This window comes from Schistocerca cancellata, chromosome 6, assembly GCF_023864275.1.
Source record: "Schistocerca cancellata isolate TAMUIC-IGC-003103 chromosome 6, iqSchCanc2.1, whole genome shotgun sequence".
Classification (NCBI taxonomy): Eukaryota; Metazoa; Arthropoda; class Insecta; order Orthoptera; family Acrididae; genus Schistocerca; species Schistocerca cancellata.
The window spans coordinates 254846717-254862456 of NC_064631.1; the positions used below are offsets into that span (position 1 = coordinate 254846717).

The window sequence follows — 15740 nt, forward strand, 5'->3', positions numbered from 1 at the left end:
GGAGGACTCGAACCTCCGCCGGGACCAGCCGCACAGTCCATGACTACAGCGCCCCTGACCGCTCGGCTAATCCCGCACGGCACGTAAGAACAGGAGCCGTTTCTGTTGTATACTGTCGGGCTACATGAGATAAATAACTATAAACTTGAAAAAATTAAAACTTTCATTCGCCAAAATTTAGAACTTTGAAAGCTACTTTTAGTGTCATTGTCAACAAAAACTGTGCATAAGCCGGGGTCAACTGTCACCATTTCTAAAAATATTTTTTCTTTTGTGATTTAAATTTCAGCCGGAAGGTGGCGCCATTGTGGAGGACGTTCGAATCGATTTTTAACCCTGGTACTACTTATGAAATGAGTGTCATTTGAATATTCAAAATCAAGTTATGAAATACAAGTTAAATGATTATAACTACACATTCATAACATTGGCTTTTCAGATCGCAGGAATTAGACCATGTGTAATTCAGTTAAACTTCATAAGTAATCATTAAAACTGCTTTACAGTCGTGTCTATACATTTTCAACATTTTTTGTCACCATACATACGTTAATTGAAAAATATTAAATTCTGTCAAAATGGTGACGTGTTGAAACATCGTTTTCTTCGCAGACAAAATTAAGACAAAAGCGTGCACCAAAATTTGCTTTTGAAGATTCACAAAACTGCTAGGTACGCTGATAGAGAATTCAGTTTAGAACTCTGGCATCAAATTGCGCTTAAAATCGTATGTAACTTTCTCAAGTTATATTTCCCACAATTTAGAAAATATGGTTTCGCGGGAAAAGCGTTTTGGGTTAAGTTTTTCTCGTTAAGTGAGACATTCCTCTAATCAGCGATCCGTGGACCATATAACAATCCTTCCGTGTCCAAAAAGAAGTCCTCCTCCATCTTCCTCTGCGAGCCTTCTTAGCAGTGCCTATTATCCGCTTCTCTGCTCGATATATACGCTTGTTGTCCACTTTTGTGCAGAAATTGTAACAGGCTGGTCAGATCTCAAGATCGAGCTCCTTCATTATTTCCATAATGCCTGTTAGGCCGTCCCTGAAATGACCTGTCGACTGCTTTTAAGTCTTCATTAACATGATGATTACGTCTATCTCGTCTGCGTGGGGACCTACCACTGTCTTTGTTCCTTGATTGCCAAACGATGTATGCTGTAGTTGTCTCTGGAAAGGTTCCAGTGGTACAACGAACAGCGGCATTGATAAGGGGCTTCCGTGGGTAAAGCCCCTGTTTTGTCAGTTGACAGTTAATAAAATTTGTGCAGTAACACCCACTGCCAGGTTCTTGGTGATGTCGATGGTTTTTGGTAAAAAGTCCATCCATCACATTGGATCTACCAGGTAATGATAATTAATTCGATTAAATGTCTTATAGTAATCTATGAAAAGCAGTCCAAATTTTTTGTTACTTGTCTGTGTTAAAGAAATGACATCGCGGTACAAAGCCACAGTTTGTAACATCGTTCTCCTTAAAGCACCGGTCTGCTGTTGGCCTGTGGCTTCAGCAGTGCATGTACAAGGTGTTTTTTAGTTACTCCAACTATAATTCTGTAACCCAAATTTAAAAGCGAAATCTACCGTATTTTACCTTTTTGCTACCTTTGTTCTTCGGATTCAACACAATTTTGCATTGTGTGAACTCTGCAACACTGGCTGTCCCCGTTACATTTCACTGAAAATTTCGGTGAACCTGTCTCCTATTAGGGTCCAAAATTATTTATAGAATTCAACAGGCAGTCCTTCATGTCCTAGAGACTTCCTAGCAGGTGAGCTGTGTAATTTCCAATATACCTTCCATGGCGATGTCAGAATGAATGTTCACATCGTCATCTCGTGACATTCATGGAAGATATGTACAAAAAGAGCTCGAAGTATTTTTCTTCGTTTGTTTCCCCCGATGCATACATGCGTTCACAGTATGTGGAGTTTTCTTTAATTTTTCCCTTCTGCGGGGTGATCATGGTAGCATCATCGAGTTAAAGTTCATCCCTGAAAATTCTTCTTCTGTTCTTGGTATTTCTGACAAGACAGTCTCGTCTTCACCGGCTGACTTTGCTTTGCATTTTACCCTAAGTCACTCCAATTCCTCAGGTTTCGAAGTTATTAACTTTGCTTTTATTTGCTTCACTGGACTGTGCGGCTAGTCCCGGCGGAGGTTCGAGTCCTCCCTCGAGCATGGGTGTGCGTGTTTGTCCTTAGGATAATTTAGGTTAAGTAGTGTGCAAGGTTAGGGACTGATGTCCTTAGCAGTTAAGTACCATAAGATTTTCACACACATTTGAACATCTGAACATTTGCGTCACGTCTTTTAATCCTGAAGCACTGTCTATTTGTGTTCTTTAACACACTATAGTAAAATTCTACAGTCTGTTTCCTTCATGTGACCTGATCTGTTTTAGAAGATTTTAGGACTTTATTTTGCGTCGCTTTCGCCCGTCGGGTCGACCATTCTAGCATACAAGGAAACTTGTTCACTGAACGTAGACACGTTTCCCAAGCTCTGGTTGGTCACCTTCTAAGTCTTTTCTGATAATGAAGATGTATTTAGACTCAACTGGATTCTTAGTCTTCGGGTAAGTCGTGGTGTGAGATTTCCATAGGTTAACGAAACACTATGGTCGGAAAAACTAAAAGAAAGAGTTTCTACTTTCAACACTGTGCCTGCTAAGTTTTCTGGTACGTAAATTCTGTCAGCCCTACTACGGGAATTCGCAACAATGTGAATGAAGTTCACCAATGTTAGGTATTTTATTTCAGACGCATCTCTTAGTTTTAAATCAACAACAAGGCCCTTTAAGTCATCTGAGTTATTAAAATTGGGAGTTTGATCCTTACACTCAGCCGGCCACTGTGGCCGAGCGGTTCTAGGCGCTTCATTCCGGAACCACGCTGCTGCTACGATCGCAGTTTCGAATCCTGCCTCGGACATGGATGTGTATGATCTCCTTAGGACTTAACATCTCAGGTCATCAGTCCCCTAGACTTAGAACTACTTAAACCTAACCTTGCTCGATTTAGTGTCTCCATCGGACAGTGCTGCGTATTCCGTTTCCAGATAATCTACTGAGTGGTTTGGAAGGGAGCGTTAGACACTGTTGGAAAATTCGCCGATAAAAAATTTCTGTCGGTACCAGAGTTAGAACCTCGAGGTAGAGGAGCATAGCACTAATATGTATTAGGAACTACAATTGTGCAGACTCGTCGAAGTATTCTAACATATTACAGAAATTTCGCCACCATGCAAACGGTCTATTAATGCATTTTTTTCCACCTGGGAAGATATAGTACAGCAACATGAGTTACTACTGTTCAGATCGAAGGGGTAATCTGTAGTGGTTCCCTAGGAGAAGAAAAGCTTATTAGCCGAGATCGCTATAAAAACTTTATAGTAGATAGCTGGTTTCGGTAAAACTAAGTTACCATCTTCAGATCTTCATAAGATTTATTACAAACATCTTGTACCAGATACACACAAAATCTTTCCATTCAATTTCCGGATACATAACTATGAGCGATGCACTGCCACGTCAAAATTAATATTATTATGTACATCACATTCGCAAACATGATGGTTCTGGCGAATTGTGATGTACATAATAAATACAATTTTGACTTGGTACCGCATCGCTCATTTCATGTTTTATGTAACTGGAAATGGAAGTGGGGATTTTCCCGTACGACCACTTCACTAGTGTACCATGAATACCAGGGATCCGGCAAAACGTCAGATCTCCGACATCGCTGAGGCCGGAAAAAGATCCTGCAAGAACGGGGCCATCGACAATTCAAGAGAATCGTTCAACGTGACGGGAGAGCAACGCTCCCACAAACTCCTGCAGATGTCGATGCTGGGCCATCAACAAATGTCAGCGTGCAAACCATTCAGCGAAACATCATCGATATGGGCTTTCGGATACGAAGGCCCACTCGTGTACCCTTGATGATTGAACGACACAAAGCTTTACGCATCGTCTGCACCCGTCAACAATGAGACTGGACTGTAGATGACTGGAAACATGTTGCCTGATCGGACAAGTCTCGTTTAAAATTGCATCGAGCGGATGGACGTGCCCCCCTGCTTGTCAGCAGGGGACTGTTCAAGTTGGTGGAGGATCTATAATGGTATGGGGCGTGTGCAGTTGGAGTGATATGAGATCTCTGATACGTCTAGATACGACTCTGACAGGTGACATGTACGTAAGCATCCTGTCTGATCACCTGCATCCATTCATGTCCATTGTGCAATTCCAGCAGGACTATGCGACACCCCACACGTCCAGAGCTGCTACACAGTACCTCCAGGAACACTCTTCTGAATTTAAACACGTCCTCTGGACACCTAGCTCCCCAGATACGAACATTATTGAGCATATCTGGGATGTCTGTGCTTTTCAGAAGAGGTCTCCAGCCCCTCTTACTCTTACGGATTTATGGACAGCCCTGCGGATTCATGGCGTCAATACCTTCCAGCACTACTTCAGACTGTAGTCGGGTCCACGTCACGTCGTGTTGTGGCACTTCCGCGTACTAGCGAGGGACCTACTCGATATTGGCCAGATGTACGCTTCTTTGGCTCTTCAGCGTATGAAGATTCAATGGTTCATTTGGTTTCTTCAGCAGATACGTGTTAAATAAAATATTTCCGAAGAGACTGTAACTTGGTGTAATAATTTTGCTTGCTATAGATCCGCGCGTAGACAGCGGCGGGCCGTTATCAGGCTAGGAATATGCCTAGACGTTCTTTACAATATTTTATTTCGTGACTTCAGTGGGAGTATGAATAAAAAAATCAAATACGGTGTAAAATAGGCCACATCGTCCACACAGTCATTTGACAGTATTGGATCACTGTTCATATTTGCGACTATGTCGCAGCTGGTGAAACTGTTGAGATGACTGAATGAGCACGGACCGAAAGATAATAATGGGAAAAAACCTAGAACGTAGACACGTTGCACAAATTACAAATGTAATCCTCTCATGTGGAAATTAAAATGTAATTATTTCAATGGTTTATTGATTACTTCTCTTCCGCAAATCCTTAAAAATGTTTCCAGAAAGTTTCATGGTCCTACGATCACTAATTCGTTACGATGGGGCCGTCTCAAGTAGTGAAATTTGAGTCATAACCACCCAATGTTTACAAGCACGGGTGTACATTGTACTTTTCCTCTTTCATTAATGAGTATGGGAATGTCTAAGTTACCACAGTATCTTTGGTTGTCTGTGTAACACTCAGGGGATGAGTCGATATTTCTCAACCTGATACCACTTGAGTACTGCACTACATGTGCTAGACGATATTATGCGGTTGACAAGCAGCTAAGTCACACCACCTCAAACGAGAAAACTGTATACGTGCACCTGAACACCTGGACTGATGATAGCGTCTCTCAATCAAAGTTCCAGGTCGGGTATAATATCTAACACGTCATTTTGTGAAACTTGTACATTGACGACAACTCTGGTGAAGTGTTCTCTCAGGGGACTACTGTACAAAAAGATTGCAATCTGTCTTGAATGATCAAGTAGATACCTTATTTACCACATATTTCAGACTTAGAATAAAAATTTAGTGCTACTATAGTGTCGGTAGCTGTTCGAGCGTGACGTTTATGGCAGCTAGAATAAACGCGGCTAGGCGGTCTCGCAGTATTATATTCATCGTTATTGCTGGTTACTCCAGAGGCAGTAAATTAGACTTAATCTCCTACCGTAAAAGCGTTCGCCCCTAACTCGTTCGTACCGGCGCTACCGTCCGAGAGGTAATTGAATCTCGGACGATTTCTTGCGGTTCCTTTGTGCCCGGAGAGAAAGTTAAATTCAATTAAAGTCGTGGGTTGGGCCGTAAATAAGCGGCGTGACACTGGACTCACGCTCGCCGTAATGGAGCAGGCCGCTCTTTGAAGGGGCCATCCCGTCGGCTACTAGAACTCCCGCACTCTACTCCTTTTGCGGAAGTCCCCGATTACAGGTATTTGCAAACATTGCTACATTATAAGTTGACCACTCCCGTGCAGTTTTCTTATGATTTTTACAAAAGCGAGCATTTACAAATGACAGCTTTTTAAGAAACGTGTTCTATATTCTTACAGAAGTGTGCAGGTGCAGAGAGCTAACTAGAACGCTTTTCAGAAGAGTCGTCATTTAATGGGAGTGCTTGAAATTAAAAAGAAAAGAAAAATTGAATTTTAAAACATTCTTTCTGCATTCCAGGGATCTAAGCGCCACATCAAAGTCGCCAGCGCTAGTCGATACCACATTAGCGAGGGCCCCCTGCAGTCCACAACGACAGGTGGGATGCGTTCCGGGAGACCACGCCTCCCTCTCAGCACAACAGCGCCCACACGCTGAGATCAGTATAGCGCCGAGCGTGCAGTAGCTCTGCCCCAGCTCTCGACCTCGTCTGAAGAACTCGATACCATCGTGTAGGACAGTGACTGTTAAAGCATCTGTTGAAATGTACTTTTGAATATGTGGCGTTTTGTACTGCTGGAGAAGTTGTTAAACTGTGCACCCAGTGATGCTTTCATATTCAACGACAGTTGTAAATTTCCAAGTAGCTATGGGACAAAAATACTGTGTTCCCGTCAGATCACCGAAGTTGAGCGCTTTCGGGTTTGGCTAGCACTTGGATGGGTCACCGTCTGGGTCTGTTGGCAAGCGGGGTGCACTCAGCCCTTGTAAGGCCAGCTGAGGAGCTACTTGATTGAGGAGTAGCGGCACCGGCCACGAAAACTGACAACGGCTGGCTCAAATGGTTCAAATGGCTCTGAGCACTATGGGACTTAACATCTATGGTCATCAGTCCGCTAGAACTTAGAACTACTTAAACCTAACTAACCTAAGGACATCACACAACATCCAGTCATCACGAGGCAGAGAAAATCCCTGACCCCGCCGGGAATCGAAGCCGTGAACCCGGGTGTGGGAAGCGAGAACGCTACCGCACGACCACGAGCTGCGGACACAACGGCTGGGAGAGCGTTTTGATGACTACATGCCCCTCCAAATCCGGTGCCGTCTACGGTTTGAGGACGACGCGGAGTGGCCGCGCGGTGTAGGGTGTCATGTCACAAATTGTGTGGCCCCTCCTTCCGGAGGTTAGAGTCCTCCCTCGGGCATGGATGTGTGTGTGCTGTTCTTAGCATAAGTTAGTTTAAGTTAAATTAAGTAGTGTGTAAGTCTAGGGACCGATGAACTCAGCCGTTTGGTCCCTTAGGAATTCACGCACATTTGAACATTATGAAGACACAGCGGCCCGTCGGTACCATTGGGCTTTCACGGCCTGTCCTGACAGTGTTTGTTGTTTTTTTTATAAATAAAGTGAACTAATACTTAATGTATTCTAGTTTGATGAGCCTTCTCCCAGAGCAGTCAAAGAATCAACAGTTATGGCTGGACGAAAGTCGTTTCGACTGGTCACATCACTGAGTACATTCGATCGCTCCCTGGATCACTAGCAAGACGTAATGGGGATGGCAGGTGTCGGCTGGTAGCGGAAAGCAGAAAAAAGTCAGTCATCCGGAGAGAGAGAAGAGGAAATACGTCATTCTCAGCTAAGAGCCAGAGCCGGAGATAGCGCCGGAGTCGCGGTCCCGTGTTGTGGCAGCATCTCGCAACCAACACAGCGTTTCCGATGAACGTCCTCTATTGTCTGTTCCCGTAGGGCGTGTCCACTATCATTCAGCGTTTTACCAGAGCAAACACTCGGCTCGTAAGCCACAAGAGTCGATAGTAGGCACCGAGAGTGAAAACTTAAGTAGAAAAAAAATATTTAAATTAACAATAAATAATCCCACTACCTTGTAGACTGGAGAGATGACCTGCATAGCAGACAGTACTGCTCAAAACTATAAAAATGTACGATGAACATTTCTGGAAACAAAAATAGGTGTTGAGATATCAGCCATTATGTCCTATAATGGTCATTTACCTTTTGACACAAAAAGAGGTGCATAATGTGATTACCACTTGTTCTTATACAACCTACAGCCCGTCTTTTGAAAGTACCTTGAAACTCTCTTTTTCCACTTCTCTGCAGGAATGTTGTAGACTCGTCAGAATACGAGTCTATCACCTGTTATCTGTGGATGATGTTTTAGTGGCATTTCAGTGAATGTTTATTTTTATTAACGTCTGTATAGCCTATTTAAAACCTATGCTGCTTAGTTAACATAAATATCAATAAGCTTTGATTCCATAAAATAATTGTGCCCCACGCCCGTGATGTAATCCCAGGTAGAAAGAAGGTCAGCGTCGTTCTTAATTTAATATATCATCTGTATTTTGCTGCGGATCTAGATTGCAGCTAACGACATAGCTACCATCAGTGCATTATAGATACGTAGACTCAGTCCAGTTCTAACGACACACGCTACAATATAACTTTGGCGTGTACAAGCATCAGTTGGACCCCTTCTGAGATCAATTAGTTCCTCGTGCCACCGACTGTGTCTGTCTGGCAGGCTGAAAACAGTAATCTTCCCCAGGAATCTTTAAGTAATCGAACTCCCATCTATGTATCTAGCTAATAAGTCTACAAATGAGTTAACGCGTTAAATATTTGTCATTAAGCATGTGAAACATTTATGGATGCAGATGAAACACTGACAAGTTGGGCATCCATATCTCATCACAGAAAACAGGGATCGGAGGCTTACATGCTCTCTAAAGCAGGATAGGCACCCATCTGTGGCAGATCTGATGAGAAAGTACAGCGCTGGCACAGGCACAAGCGATTTGCAGCACGTCGTTCAGCGCACGGTAGATGCTGTTACGCAGCAGAGGACCATTACGTGTTCCCATTTGATCCAACAACAGCGTCAATTTTGATTACATTGGGCACGGGATCATTGAGAGTGGACTGTGGATCAACGAAATCCTATCGCCTGGTCGGATGAATCCCTTTTACTGTTAAATCAGGTTGATTGTCGTGACCAGATGCGCCGTCATCCAGGAGAACGGCTGAAACATGCAGCGCGCCACAGACACTGGCTGGCGGGAGCGGTGTTGTGTTATGGGGATAGTTACCTGTGCTTCCATGGACCCTGCGGTAGTAATCTAGGGCACCATGTCAGCTGTTTGTGTTTATTTTTTTTTTTATGTAGAGGTGGAGCCCCTCCACGCCCACACCGGCGTGATGGCCAACTCCAAAGGTCTACTGCCATCTCTGCATAATGGTTAGTTTTGACTAAAGTGAAGTGTAGCAGGATGTGGGTACTGCGATGTTTGCGTACGTCTGGTTAAGGTTAACCATTAATACGCGCTCATCTGGAGATAGATACGGTCGAAGTCGAACGAAGGGTAGCGGTTTGAAGGGCAGAGGAAGAAAGTGTCAAGGAAAGAGCCAAGGGAAAAAACCTCTGCGATAGTTTGGTCGGGTGGTAAGAGCAGTAGCGGATGTCTTTCTGTCTGCGATAGGTCATGCAAGGGTAGGCTTTGTTTGGGTATCGATACCTTTGACATTGTGCGGTGCTGTTGCCCGGCGGCTGCAGACGCACAATGTAGGGTGATGTGGGCGATTTGTTTGTGCGTCAGTAGGCGAGCTCGTCGGTTTCCCTGCTGTAGCCTGTTGGTCGGCTTTAATAGCAGCTGGTATTTTCAGTCAACGTTGCTGATATGCAGGAGCTTGCCGACGTTTGTTACTTGTTGGTGTATGTTAGCCTGCCATAGGTCGTTATGCCCTAGCTAGTAGTGTCTTTGGCCGCTTATGCTTCCACCTATGGCTGTGATCGTAGTTTCCCAGAGTAAGGTTGAAAGGGGTGTTCAAGTGTCTCGAGTTCCTGTATAGTAGTGTGGCGTGTTTTTTGAATACTTTTTGAGGGTTTCAAGGCGGTATTCACTGTGAAGATCCACGGTGCGTATGTAGCGCGGAGCGTTCTAATGATTCGTAGCACATTGTTTTGTATGATATGCAGGCGCAGCAGTCGTGTAGGAGCTGCACATCCTCAGATGGGAGCTGCATACATCAGAGGTCTGATGTCAGCTGTGGAGTACTTGACCTTGTTATGGACCACGTGTAACCCCTTAGGCATCTGGTCCTACAAATATCTGAAAAACTTTCAAGTACTTCTCTCATCCTTGGCAAGCAGAATCAGTGCTTCGTTGCGATCCAGATGTGGACCAACACTCTTTCAAGTAGGTAGTCGTGTATTAGCTCATCAGTGTATGTAGTCTGGGTAATTTGCGCGCCATGAGTTACGCTACCGCGAAGACGCTAACTTTAATACTTGAGTTATTGTGTTAAAACTCTAAGGTAAGAACAGAACTATTAATGAATGGATTATGGCAGAATTTTACATTTTTTAGTTCGTTCAGTAATTATATGAAGTACTGCTGTCCCTGGAAGCCGCTAGATTCAAATGGCTCTGAGCACTATGGGACTTAACTTCTGAGGTCATCAGTCCACTAGAACTTAGAACTACTTAAACCTAACTAACCTAAGGACATCACGCACATCCATGCCCAAGGCAGGATTCGAACCTGCGACCGTAGCGGTCACGCGGTTCCAGACTATAGCGCCTGGAAGCCGCTAGACAGGCAGCCTACAATTGTATTAGTTCACCTAGTTTACCGTTCAATCATTTTAGTGATAAAGATAACTGCAAGAAATACCGTCACCAGGTAAATGTAACTCTGAGATTCCTTTGAAGGACTTCCTGTGTGTGTTAATCGAAATATAATTGTTCTGGATCAAAGGGCTGTCTTTTGAATTTACTGGCAGGGTTACACAGCGATATTATGACAGTGGATCTACTGCAGAAATGCAAAATGATTGGCAACCTGTTATCTCCGCTGGTCATTTAAAAGAGAATATGAACAAAGGAAACCTGGTAAAAACCACATATATTCTTTATGAATTTCAATTCCCAAGCTACACTACTGGCCATTAAAATTGCTACACCACAAAGATGACGTGGTGCAGACGCGAACATTAACCGACAGGAAGAAGATGCTGTGATATGCAAATGACAACCTTTCAGAGCATTCAGACAAGATTGGCGCCGGTGGCGACACCTACAACGTGCTGACATGACGAAAGTTTCCAACCCATTTCTCATACACAAACAGTAGTTGACCGTCGTTGCCTGGTGAAACGTTGTTGTGATGCCTCGTGTAAGGAGGAGACATGCGTACCATCACGTTTCCGACTTTGATAAAGGTCGGATTGTAGCCTATCGCGATTGCGGCTTATCGTATCGCGACATTGCTGCTCGCGTTGCTCGAGATCCAATTACTGTTAGCAGAATATGGAATCGGTGGGTTCAGGAGGGTAATACGGAACGCCGTGCTGGATCCCAAAGGCCTCGTATCACTAGCAGTCGAGATGACAGGCATCTTATCCGCATGGCTGTAACGGATCGTGCAGCCACGTCTCGATCCCTGAGTCAGCAGATGGGGACGTTTGCAAGACAACAGCCATCTGCAAGGAACAGTTCGACGACGTTTGCAGCAGCATGGACTATCAGCTCGGAGACCATGGCTGCGGTTACCCTTCACGCTGCATCACAGACAGGAGCGCCTACGATGGTGTACTCAAGGACGATCCTGGGTGCACGAATGGCAAAACGTCATTTTTTCGGATGAATCCAGGTTCTGTTTACAGCATCATGATGGTCACATCCGTGTTTGGCGACATCGTGGTGAACGCACATTGGAGGCGTGTATTCGTCATCACCACACTGGCGTATCACCCGGCGTGATGGTATGGGGTGCCATTGGTTACACGTCTCGGTCATCTCTTGTTCGCATTGACGGCACTTTGAACAGTCTACGTTACATTTCAGATATGTTACGACCCGTGGCTCTACCCTTCATTCGATCCCTGTGAAACCGTACATTTGAGCAGGATAATGCACGACCGCATGTGCAGGTCACGTACGGTCCTTTCTGGATACAGAAAATATTCGACTGCTGCGCTGGCCAGCACATTCTCCAGATCTCTCACCAATTGAAAATGTCTGGTCAATGGTGGCCGAGCAACTGGCTCGTCACTACTCTTGATAAAGTGTGGTATCGTGTTGAAGCTGCATGGGCAGCTGTACCTGAAAACGCCATCCAAGCTCTGTTTGACTCAATGCCCAGGCGTATCAACACCGTTATTACGGCGAGAGTTGGCTGTTACTGGTACTGATTTCTCGGGATCTATGCACCCAAATTGCGTGAAAATGTAATCACATGTCAGTTGTAGTATAATATGTAGTATATGTACTATAATATAGTCCAATGAATACCTGTTTATCATCTGCATTTCTTCTCGGTGCAGCAATTTTAATGGCCAGTAGTATATAATGATAAAACGGCACACGTACGGTGAACGTCGGAGAAAACAGAGGAGCATTTGCGCCAGGGTTTTTTTACTCACGGAGAGCTTACTATCATATTGCAACGTGGATTGCCGCGACGACGATAGCCTCAGCAGTACACGGACCCGCCGTCAGAAACGGATGGTTGTACCTCATGGAGACGGTCGCATGACACATCTCCTCTCAGGCACTGCCCGTCTACAGGTAAGCTCTTGTACCATCCCGAAAACCGTTGGCCTTTCTTCGGTGTTTGGTTTCAGACAAATTGCGGCACAACCTCTTCCAACGTTACCAACCCAATTAGTGACGTAGGCATGCCCGTCCCACAGAAACAAGTGTTTGTGTCTGTTAAGTGTCCTGGTAAGGTCGATTTTCCACCAGGTCTGGGACTGAGAATATGTGTGTCTTATCTGCCAGAATTTCAGCTTCATGGCCTCCTCTCACATCTGTCCCAGGAAGCAAACAAAGGCCAAACTCACCGAGCGAGGTGGCGCAGTGGCCAGCATACTGGACTCGCATGGTGGAGGCCGATGGTTCAAACCCACGTCCGGTTATCCTGATTTAGGTTTGCCGTGATTTCCCTAAACCGCTGCAGGCAAATACCGGTATGGTTCCTTAGAATGAGGAATCCCTCCCTAATCCAATGGGACCGATTACCTCATTGTTTGGTATCCTCCCCCATATTAACCAACCAAGCAACCAATCGCCAAATTCACGCCTTGCTTCTCCTTTTATCTCACTTGCTAGCGTCAATTATTTTTGAAACTAGATCTAACATCACCACAGAGTCACACGACCCGTTTTAAAGTGACGAAACAGTATATTCATATCGCTACAAATCTTATCAAAACTTGTTTGGCGTATTTTAAAAATGGAATAATGGAGTTGGACTGCATACATCGTGGATCTCGCACTGACAATCCGTGAACGAACTAAGACTGTGACACGCAAAGGCATACGTCGATATTTACGTCGCTCCATAGCAGTAGGATGGACTGATACTTCTGCCAAACACAGGATTCATTCAATGAGATTTTGCTCTAGATGTTGATTATGGAGTTTTATATGGCTATCCATCGCCACCTACGAGGGGCTGTCGGAAGGCAGCTTAGGGGAAAGGTTAAAAAAAAGTCACACGGAAGGTATTCAAGAAAAATCACTGAATCTGCATTGCGGAGCGCAAGTGCGATCGCTAATTTTCCACATGTTATAAATTGTCATGTGTGTTTGAAAAAAGAAAAATGGATTCAGCAGTCAGTCGCAAACCCAATTTCTATTTTACTAAAGATCTAGATTTCAGCTGTTGAATAGCTATCGTCAATGCATTTCAGTTGAGTCATATATAGACTTGTCAAGCTTTTGATAATATGTTATTAGAAGACATTAGGACGAACATGGCCATACTCCAGCTCAGTGAGTTAGAATGTTGGCATGTACGTCATAAAGTCGTATAATAGCTTGACAAATGCTTGACGAGTTTGCATCTGCACCTGATTGCTGAATCCCATTTCCTTTTTTTCAAACATATTCCAGAGTAACTGTGCACAGTGGTTCCAATGGAGTTAAATATGGTCGTCACATGTGTACGAATCGTACGGATATATCTGATGCGTGCTTGTAAGTTGCTATGTCTTAGAAGCGTGATGGTGCGTAACTGTTGGGTGAAAGAACGGGCCGGCCGGTGTGGCCAAGCGGTTAAAGGCGCTACAGTCTGGAAGCGCGTGACCGCTACGGTCACAGGTTCGAATCCTGCCTCGGGCATGGATGTGTGTGATGTCCTTAGGTTAGTTAGGTTTAAGTAGTTGTAAGTTCTAGGGTACTGATGACCTTAGAAGTTAAGTCCCTTAGTGCTCAGAGCCATTTGAACCATTTTTTTTAAAGAACGGAAGAGGGTGAAACTCAACACCAGCAAACCAAGTTGCGTCCAGGTGCAAGCTGAGAGTAGCGACTCAATGTAATTAGCATATCACCACGCTCCATCCTAACTGCACGAGAAGTTAGGAATTCCGTAGACACTGATGCAGCCTAGAAATTTTTTCTTTCTCTCTCTGCATTCACAGCCGGACGAGTTCTAGTGATAAAAATTTCCTCTACCACCAAAATTCGGATTATCGTTGAGTCCCGTATCACAGCCCTTGCATGAGCCAGCGACTGTAACAGCCTCAAAATTTGTAATGGGTGGAAGATGGTGATTATGCTAATGGAATATTAAGACTCAATCACAAATTTTGAGGAGCTGAGTCTAATCAAAGATTCCAAAGACACTACCATAAAGATAAACAAATAATGAAGAGAGTGAGCAGAAATGATAACCAGATTTACGAACCAGGGCTTGCCATTACTTTCAGTGAACGGAAATGCTTATTAAGGGGAGCTCGGCGATGTCTTAATTAGTGCGTGGCGCGGTACACCCCTGCTCCACAGCCGGCCTTTTTAGGAGCGGGCCAGAGGCGCGTCCCTGCCGAGCCCACGCAGCAGCGCCGGCCGCGACTGGCTGGCGGCTGGCGGCTGGCACAGGTGGCGGGCCGCCCACTCGCGTCCATTCACACGCGTGTGTAGACGGCCCGGCGCGGCGCGGCGCGGCCCGGCCTCATACATGAATTACGAATGCGGCCGCAGACAATCCCAAGCGTCGGCCCACACGCCGCCTCCCGCGGCTCCTTCTCCCGCCTGAGGACTCTACACAGAATCGGCCTGGGATGCGAACGTTTACAAGGTCTGGATGTACACTCACAACTTGGGCCACCCGTGAACGAGGCAAATTACTCATGTTAGAGCAGCCTGACATAGTCAGGGGGGAGGCGGCGGTCACAACGTAGTTTATTAAATAAAAATTGTTTCACGTAAGAAATACGTAGAACACCATTTTCCTATTACAACTGCAGTACGGTAATTAGTGGCGGTGGTTAATGTGTAACGTCCCGTCGACAACGAGGTCATTAGAGACGGAGCGCAAGCTCGGGTTAGGGAAGGATTGGGAAGGAAATCGGCCGTGCCCTTTCAAAGGAACCATCCCGGCATTTGCCTGAAACGATTTAGGGAAATCACGAAAAACCTAAATCAGGATGGCAGGAGACGGGATTGAACCGTCGTCCTCCCGAATGCGAGTCCAGTGTGCTAACCACTGCGCCACCTCGCTCGGTCGGTAATTAGTGGAAGATGTTCGAAATTATGAGAAAAACTAGGGGTAAGCTATACGAAAAGACGAGTAATATACAATACGTACAAGACCCAAGACGGAATGATAAGTGTAGAAGTCCAATTATGAAATGCTTGGATTAAAAATGGTATAAGGCAAGGACATAGCTTCATTCAGCACATGGAAGAAGCAGCGACGGAAATAAAAGAAAGCTTCAAGATTGGAGCTAAAATTCAAGGTGAAAAGATATGAATGAGAAGATTCGATGTACTGAGTGTTATCCTGGGT

The 15740-nt window shown here is 44.9% G+C and overlaps 1 non-coding gene across 1 annotated transcript; it reads right to left on the bottom strand.

The window, feature by feature from the left end:
- Window positions 1–15379: 15379 nt before the first annotated feature.
- On the bottom strand, window positions 15380–15452 carry Trnaa-cgc (transfer RNA alanine (anticodon CGC)). The gene has a single exon. It is a non-coding gene; the product is annotated as a tRNA-Ala (tRNA).
- Window positions 15453–15740: the final 288 nt, after the last annotated feature.